Source organism: Rutidosis leptorrhynchoides, chromosome 1 (genome assembly GCF_046630445.1).
Source record: "Rutidosis leptorrhynchoides isolate AG116_Rl617_1_P2 chromosome 1, CSIRO_AGI_Rlap_v1, whole genome shotgun sequence".
Classification (NCBI taxonomy): Eukaryota; Viridiplantae; Streptophyta; class Magnoliopsida; order Asterales; family Asteraceae; genus Rutidosis; species Rutidosis leptorrhynchoides.
The window spans coordinates 538,076,600-538,086,156 of NC_092333.1; positions in this window are offsets into that span (position 1 = coordinate 538,076,600).

Sequence of the window (9,557 nt, forward strand, 5' to 3'; positions counted from 1 at the left end):
TGCATTCAAACATTAATATGTATTATATTTTGACTGTTTAGTCAACTGATGTATTATTATGAACTATCATTTATTGGGATTGTCTATATGTAGAAATCACCACAGTTCGAAAACATTTATGTACATGCTTTAAAAATGTATACAGATTTTAAAACTTTCTTATATAGAAAGCGCGTCTTTTGAAATGAATACAATGTGTGTAAAACGTAATCATATAGAGGGCAAACCTCGCAATGGGACCGATGAATGATGTGCTGCGTCAATAGGGATTTTGGCGGGCCATCAAAGTTGGCATCAGAGCGTTGGTCTTAGTGAACCAGAATTTGCATTAGTGTGTCTAACCAGTAGTTGTTAGGATGCATTAGTGAGTCTAGACTTCGACCGTATCTGCATATTATAAATTTTGCTTATCATTTCTTATCGAAAATTACCTGCTTATCGTTCTTAGTTCTAGATGCGTTTTCCTGCATTTATTGCATAAATAGTGTATAGACGAATTTTTATCTTAGCATATCTGTTACTGTGAACTTTGCCTTACATTTTCCATAGATTCCTCCGTAATTTATGGGATTTTGGTATTATATATACATATGTAAATTATGTATTGAAGAATATCAAATCTAAGTCCTATAAGCTATTTCATACCAAAAAATTCTTTCCCTGATTATACAAGATGGATCCCGCATCTAGTTCAAATTCCTCGGATTCCGACAGCTATTCCGATATGGAATTCGACCTGAGCTCCGAAAGCAGCGTAACCGGAATGGATCAACCAATTAGCCATCATCTATTCTGGATGAATTGGGGATGGGTTCGTAATCTACTTAACCATTAGAGACAAGAAGAAGGTGATCCCTTCCATCCACCACATTCACCTCTTGGCGAAGAACCTGAAGCACTTACCGGCGAACCTGTTCGAAACACCCTTTTCTCTCTCATTTCCAGAGTATCTCGTCACGATTATATACTATCCCAAATTCTGAATCTTATTCATCCGCTCGTCCGAACCGACAATCATGCCGGTGTAATAGAAGAAGTCAACGAGCTTCGCGCTCGCGTGATGGCTTTGGAGAATATGGTGCAAGGATTACAAGCACCATCAAAAACACCAGTACCGTTAACAACATCCACATCGGAAGAATCAATACCACAGACACCAGCAGCATCACCGACATCAACAGTACCATCATCAACATCAACAGTATCATTACCACCACCAACAACCACATCCATGAGACGAACCGTCCTAATCCATAAGGACGAATACAATAACATATGATTACATTGTGAGGTATTTGACCTCTATTTGATACATTTTACAAACATTGCATTCATTTCTAAAAGACAAACTTTCTTTTCATCGAAAGTTGACGGCATGCATACCATTTCATAATACATTCAACTATAATTGATTTAATAATAATTTTGATGAACTCAACGACTCGAATGCAACGTCTTTTGAAATATGCCATGAATGACTCCAAGTAATATCTTTAAAATGAGCAAATGCACAGCGGAAGATTTCCTTAATACCTGAGAATAAACATGCTTCCAAGTGTCAACCAAAAGGTTGGTGAGTTCATTAGTTTATCATAATCGATCATTTTCATCATTTTAATAGACCACAAGATTTTCATTTTCATTTCTCATAAATATACGTCCCATGCATAGAGACAAAAATCATTCATATGGATTGAACACCTAGTAACCGACATTAACAAGATGCATATAAGAATATCCCCTATCATTCCGGGACATCCATCGAACATGATAAAACAACATCGAAGTACTAAAGCATCCGGTACTTTGGATGGGGTTTTTTAGGCCCATAGATCTATCTTTAGGATTCGCGTCAATTAGTAGATCGGTTTACTAATTCTTAGGCTACCAAGCAAAAGGGGCATATTCGGCTTCGATCATTCAACCATATAATGTAGTTTCGATTACTTGTGTCTATTTCGTAAAACATTTATAAAAGCGCATGTATTCTCAGTCCCAAAAATATATATTGCAAAAGCATTTAAAAAGGGAGTAATGAAACTCACAATACTGTATTTTGTAGTAAAAATACATATGACGGCATTGAACAACTGAACAATGCAGGGTTGGCCTCGGATTCACGAACCTATGTCAAGTATATATGTTAACACATATACATGTAATCGAACAACTAAATTTACATATTATTGGTGATATATTTGTTATTTTAATAAATTATATGTTTCATCAATAAGTAATTTAAATATATTTATTTTATGTACTTTAACTAAATAATTAGTATTTATTATAAAATGTTAATATAGATATGTTATATGTATTAACTATAGTGTTGTATAACTAAAAATCATTTGATAAAATAATATTAATAATAATAAATAAAAAGTTGTATTATTTTATAATAATAATATTAGTAAATATACTTAATAATGATAATAATAATAATAATTATGATTCTAAAAATAATAATACTTATATTGATAATAATATTAGTAGTAATATTGATAATAATAATAATGATAGTTTTAATGATAATAATCCTTATAATAATAATAATGAAAATGATAATAATTATAATAATGATACTTATGATACTAATATTAATGATAACAATATTAATGACAATCATACTTTTATAATTGTTGAAAATCATATTTTTAATGATGATAATAGTATTAGTAATAGCAATAATAATAATAATAATAATAATGATAATAATAATAATAATAATAATAATAATAATAATAATAATAATAATAATAATAATAATAATAATAATAATAATAATAATAATAATCATATTAGTAATTATAATCATAAAAATAACTAATGATAATCTTTATACTAATATTTGTATTAATAATACAAAGTGTTCTAAACTAACAATAATAAAAATCATAATAATAATAACAATAATAATAATAATAATAATAATAATAATAATAATAATAATAATAATAATAATAATAATAATAATAATAATAATAATAATGATAAATTAGATTACAACCTTTGAAGAAGCAAGCCTAAAAAAATATACGCCATCGCCCAAGCTCGAACCCGAGACCTCTCGCTTAACCCCAACAACACCAAACCATCTGCTCTAAATCGTCTTTCTATTTTAATTGGTATCTTAATTCTATTTACCTTATTTCGGTTTTCATTTTCATCATCATCCAACATTCATCTTATAATCTAGGACCATCATCATCATCACAATCATATTATTAATGAGCCATGATCCTAATCATCTTCATAAATAAGATCATCAATTATAACTATCATCATCAACGTCATTTATCATCATCATACTTAAATTACTATCATGGTCATAAACTTCACAAAATCATCATCATCCTATATTAACTTAATCATCATCAATCATCTCACGTATCATAATCATCCCGTTTATTATTCTCAAAACGTAACCTCGTCATACATATTTTTAACGGGCCTGATTGTTATGTGAACCATGATTGGGCCGCCACCTTTTTCAGCTCAACAGCAAAAACCTATGATGATGTAGCGTGAGGGTACGAAATAGTATTATTTTTAATACAAAATACTACAAAATATGACACAAGTTTTATTAATTTACGGATGGGATATACCTAAACCTTGCTACAACACTATAGGCAGTGTACCTAATCGTAGAGTAGTGTAGTTTTTAGTAAGTCCGGTTCGTTCCACAGGGAGCTGGTGATACTTACTATATTTTTAACAACTATATTTATACAAAATATATATAATTATATAAGTAGTAATATTATTATAAAAGGGGGGTTTTACCGTTTAATGACCGGTTTGTCGATTCTATATTTTAAGCGTAAAGATAAATGACGATAATTAAAGTGCGTAAAATAATGACAATAAATAAAATGACAGTAAATAAAATTGCGAGTAATAAAATGACAGTAAATAAAGATACGGTGAGAAATATAATAAAAGAATTATGCTTATTTAAACTTCCGTAATCATGATGTTTGACGTGTTGATTTTAATTTATTGCCATGGGTTAATTGTCCTTTGTCCTGGTTTATTTGATACATCTATCTGGTTTTTGTCCATAATAGTCCATCGGTCATAAATATAAAGTGCGAGTATCCTCGTCAAATTACCCTTATACCCGAAGTCAAATATTCCAACTGATTAAGGATTTAAACTGTGACGCAGTTATCACTTCTGTCAACAATTACACTAGTTATCACTGTATGTAATCCACCCCTGTTTTGATTAGATATGAATATTAATTTACCCACTTGATCAGTTTGAATAATCAATTACCCAACCCAATTGATTAATTAAATGATTATAACAGATTCCATATGAACGTCACTAAATAGGACAACCATAATCATTATTAATTATTAGGTTAATTAATTTGAAGATAGGTTCGACAGACTCCAATGAGTTGTCACTCAATTAGATAATACCCCCCATCTATTAATAGTCAATAGTTCAATTTCCACAAGTGTCGGTCTTTTGCCCAAACCTTAATTATGGTCCAAAGTTCAATAACCCCTTTTTAATATTTTAGCCCAACATCATGATTACTTCGTTTTAAATAAGCATAATAATAACTTAGCTACGAGACATTAATTTAAAAAGGAAGAACATAACTTACAATGATTATTTATAGCGTAGCGTTACACGGACAGAGTTCCGACTTAAAACCCGTAAATCATTTGTTACAATACTAAACTAAATCATAATTATTAAAATTATAATTAAAATTATAATTATTTATTTATGTTATATGTTTACAGAGAAGGAAAAGAAAAGATGTGTTTGAGTTCGTGCATAAACTGCCTTTTTATAGGCATTTGGCCAGATTTTTACTGCCATGCGACTCGCATGGGTTTATGCCTATTTGCCATGCGACTCGCATGGCCACGCTGGACAGCTCACATATCTTTTGTCTTCTTGTTCGTCGACATATTTATTAAATATATATAAAATATAAATAATTTTAATAATTATTTATATATTATATTATATTTATGTGCATAGTAGACTAGATATTTTTGGTCCATTGCGTCGGGCGTTTCTTCTTGGCTCGGGTCCCGGTTCCGGATTTTCGGACGTCCTCGCGTACTATTTTATATCGTGTACTTTGCGTCTTGTAACTTGTACTCTTGTTATTTTGAGACGTTCCTCATCAATAATTTGAACCTTTTTGATTGTATCTTGTACTTTTTAGCTTTTTGGACCTTTGCGTCTTCAATTCGTCGTTTTCGCCTTTTGTCTTCGCACTTATTAAATATAAACGAATATTACTTGAAAATAGAACAATTGCAACTAAAATCTTGTCTTTCTTGGGGAATAATGCTATGAAATATATGTTCCTTTTTAGCCTTATCAATATCCCCACACTTGAGCGTTGCTTGTCCTCAAGCAATACAGTCTTGAAATAATATAATACATCACACGAATCACTTCTTTATTCTTCACACTTTGTACATCAGTGATTTTGATAGAGCGGTATAAACAATGATATTAACAATAGAACCATGGTTAAAGGTGGGTGTGTCATCCACAGTTGCCTTGGGTTTTGGTCAACGACACTTGCAATCAAATAGCCGATTTACTTTCGGTTTCCAAAGCAAAGTGCACATTTAAAAGGCGGTTTACAGTCCCACATGACTATAAAAATGTAGATCCTTTAGGAAATTGGATCTTTATGAAAACATTTGATCTTTTAAAAATTCAAGCTAGATTTTACCCTAGACAAGTTTTCTGATTTGACCCACCATCGGTGTTGCAAAATATATTTGTGGATCAATATTTTGGCTAAAAACATTTAGGTTCGTGTAATCCACTGCTATCCCGGTATCGGAAAGCACACATCCAGTTTACTTGTTCCGTATATTACCTTTCGGTAAACTACCGTCCGGTTGTAAAGGAAAGCGATGAACAAGAAACTGTTAAGGCAATGTCTAATGACATGCATTTGTTCATGGTCTAATTACGTGTCGGATGCTAGTACTATCCTTGGTAGGAGCAATAGTAAAGATCATCCTATGATTTTTCGGTCTGGCACAAGGTCCTGTCTCCGACCATGCTATGCAACCACCGTTCTTACGGTTGACACCCGATTTGGTTCAGGTGACCTAATGAATTCTGTTGAATTCCCAGGATTTTACGTTCAATGGTAATGAACGCATTGAAAATGGATTTTCAGAAAACAAATCGGTTTTAATTTTGATCAAAATATTTTCTCGTTCAAGCTCGAGTTTAGATATCATCGAATTCCATGAGTTTGAATTCTCAATCTTTAAGGTCAATCTCAAGGATTGAGTAATATCAGGCTTAAAAGCTGATTTTTAATCTTTAAGGAGATTATCATTTCTGGGGATCTGATTCATTAGTCTTATCAAGCTAATTTGCACGGTGCCCCCCCATTGTACGAGATAAATCCTTCTCATGGTTAGGATAAATCTGACCACTTGGCGACCCTGTTTGATGCTGAGGTCCGTGGATTTCCTGCTGATTTTAGTGATGACTTTTCTAGATTTTTCGTCAACCTACAGCTGGTCTGGACGACAACTTCTTGACCTAAATCAAGAAGCGCGTGTCTTTTTCGGAAGACTTTACTTCCTTTTAATGATGGAATTGATTCATCGTGTAGATCCATCTCTCATTACAGTAAATCGGGTAAAACAGTTAATTTAGTCTAAAACAAAACACCTGCAATAACTTTACAGAAACATGTGATAGATAGTTCTTAATTGAATGACTTGGTATATTCTCCCCACACTTAGTTTCTTTCTTTGCCTTTTTATTCTCCTTTATTCCATTCTTAATTGAATTCAATCGTTTTAAGTTGTTTCTCAATTTATGTCCTTTTTGAGGTAACGATAATTTCGGCATTAACACCTAGTTTTATTGTTCATAAATATATATAAACATGATTTTGAGTTCATTTAGTTGAAATTTTTTTCAAATTTTCACAAAATTTGACAAATAAACCAAGTATAAACCCGAGAGAATTTATAACCCTTCCCCACACTTGAGATCATGCAATGCCCTCATTTGCATGAAATCAGACTATAATTATAAATTCATGAGGGTGATTAGTGTAGAAAAGTGATTAAAAATACCGAGTTTGTAATTACAAAGCTCGTCGAATGATAGATGGCGCCTCATCGTTCATTCCTTCATTTGTTATATCATATTTGTTGTTTTGCGTCTTGTCGTCAAAATTAGTACCTTTTGCTGAACTTTAATGACAGTCTTTGAAAGTGCGTTGTTTTACCCTGTTTTGTACATAAGATAAAATACAAACATATATATATATATATTTTTGAAGTTTGGTTTATAACCCCACTTTTCAAAACTTTATAAAGTATAATATTTTTGGCATACTTTAAATCAATAAAATTAAAAATAATGATAACAAAATTTGTCGCCCCGCCCTCGGGTAAAGTAATTTCGGCTTAATGACCTAGTCTTCAACTCACGACGAATTTTAGAAATCATTTTTTCAACTTAATGAATTAAAGTAAATTTTGTTTTTTAAAAACTTAAATTAAAATACATATTAATTTCATAAAAAACCTACAAAACAAAAATTCAGAATGGAGGGAGAAAACTAGTTCTTTAGTGTCTGCTAGCGGAAAAGACCAATCGGATTCCATTCTCGGAACTACACGAGAACAGAACAAATAACTTTAGATAGCATTTTCTTTTTAGAACATTTGAATCTCCCCACACTTAGGTAGCCGTGGTGTCAAAATTGTGATTAACTTCATCGTTAATTTCTCTTGGTCCATAATCAACTTGCATATCCGTGACTTTTTCTTTAAGCCATTGGTCGGATTCCTGTGTAATATCCACAATTTCAACTAGTTTCTCCTTTTCTTTAGGTGATAGATTGGATACTAACCGGTTACATAACTTAAAGTTCCCCTTGGTTCTAGCATCGCGAATCCGTTTAATAAGTTTCTTCATTGAACTATTAATAACGAGATCATTTAATTTCGTATCAACAACGGGGTTCTTTGTTATCATGTCATCATTAGGTGTTACTTCATTTTCCCCACACTTAGGCGTTTCATTATTATTAAGCACTACCGTTGGAGTTGGTAAAACAACATGGTTGTTACCAATCGTTTTTGCTGGTTCAACGGTTTTGGTTGGAGGAGATTTAGACTTTCGAATCATAAAGGTGATCGATTTGTCACCACTTTTAAGTGTCATTCTTCCATTTCCTACATCAAATAACGCCTTGGTGGACGCTAAGAATGGCCGACCTAAAATTAGAGGAATGTTTGGGTCCTCTTCTATGTCAATGACAATAAATTCGACTAGAAAGGTTAAATTGCCTACTTGAACGGGTAGGTTGTCAGCAATTCCAACTGGGTGCTTAATGGTTTGATCAAAGAGTCGAACACTCATATCCGTTGGACTTAACTTACCTACACCTAATCTCTTATATAATGAAAGAGGCATAACACTCACACTTGCACCTAAATCTGCTAGTGCATCATACATGACACAATCACTAAGTAGACAAGGAACAATAAATTCACCCGGATCACCTACTCTAGGTGGAGGTTTTGGTGGAACTGTATTCACCTGGTTTATTTCTACGGTTTTTGTTTCTTGTACTTTCTTCTTCTTTTTCTTCTTCTTCTTTCCAGAGGTATCACAATCTTTATTACCTATCACTTGCTCATACTCAACTCCTTTTCTTGGAAATGGGATGGGTGGTTTGTATGGTGCCACCACTGGCTTTACATACTCGGGTGGTGGTGGTGGTGGTGTTGTAACTTCTTCATTGTTACTCACATCTAAAATTTTCCCATCTTCTGATGCTGGTTTTTCAGAATTTGTTGAAACCATATTAACATTTTCATTCCGAGAATTTACTTCAGTATTACTCGGTAGCTTTCCTTGTTTCCTTTCACTCATCAATCTAACAAGAGTACCTACTTGTTTTTCTAGATTCAAAATGGAAGCTTGTTGAGTTCTAAATGACTGCTCAAACCTCTCATTCGTTTGGGTTTGAGTTTCAATAAATTGTGTTTGAGATTCAACTAGCTTAAATACCACTTCTTCCAGATTTGACTTCTTCTCGTCGGTTTGTTGTGGTGGTTTATACAAGCCAGGTCTTTGTTGATTGAAAGTGTTGTTTTGAGTTGGTTGGTTATTCGGACCTTGTTGGTTATACGAGTTATTGTCGGGTCCTTTTGGATTGTAAAGAATGTTTTGATTTCGATTGAAGTTTGGCCTTGGCGGTTGATAATTATTCTGATAACTATTTTCCAGCCTTTGGTTCATGTAGACAACATTCTCACGTTGTTCCATCGTTTGTTCAATGTGACAGTCTTTCATTAAGTGTGGTCCACCGCATTGCTCACAACTGATTCGTATTGTGTGAATATCTTTATTCATCTTTTCCATTCGTCTTTCGAAAGCATCTATTTTTGCTGAAACGGAATCAAAGTCATGGCTAGAATCGGCTCTAGCCACTTTAGATGAACGAAAAATATCTTTTTCTTGGTGCCACTCATGCGAGTGGGAGGCTGTGTTATCAATAATTTTGTAAGCTTCAGTTG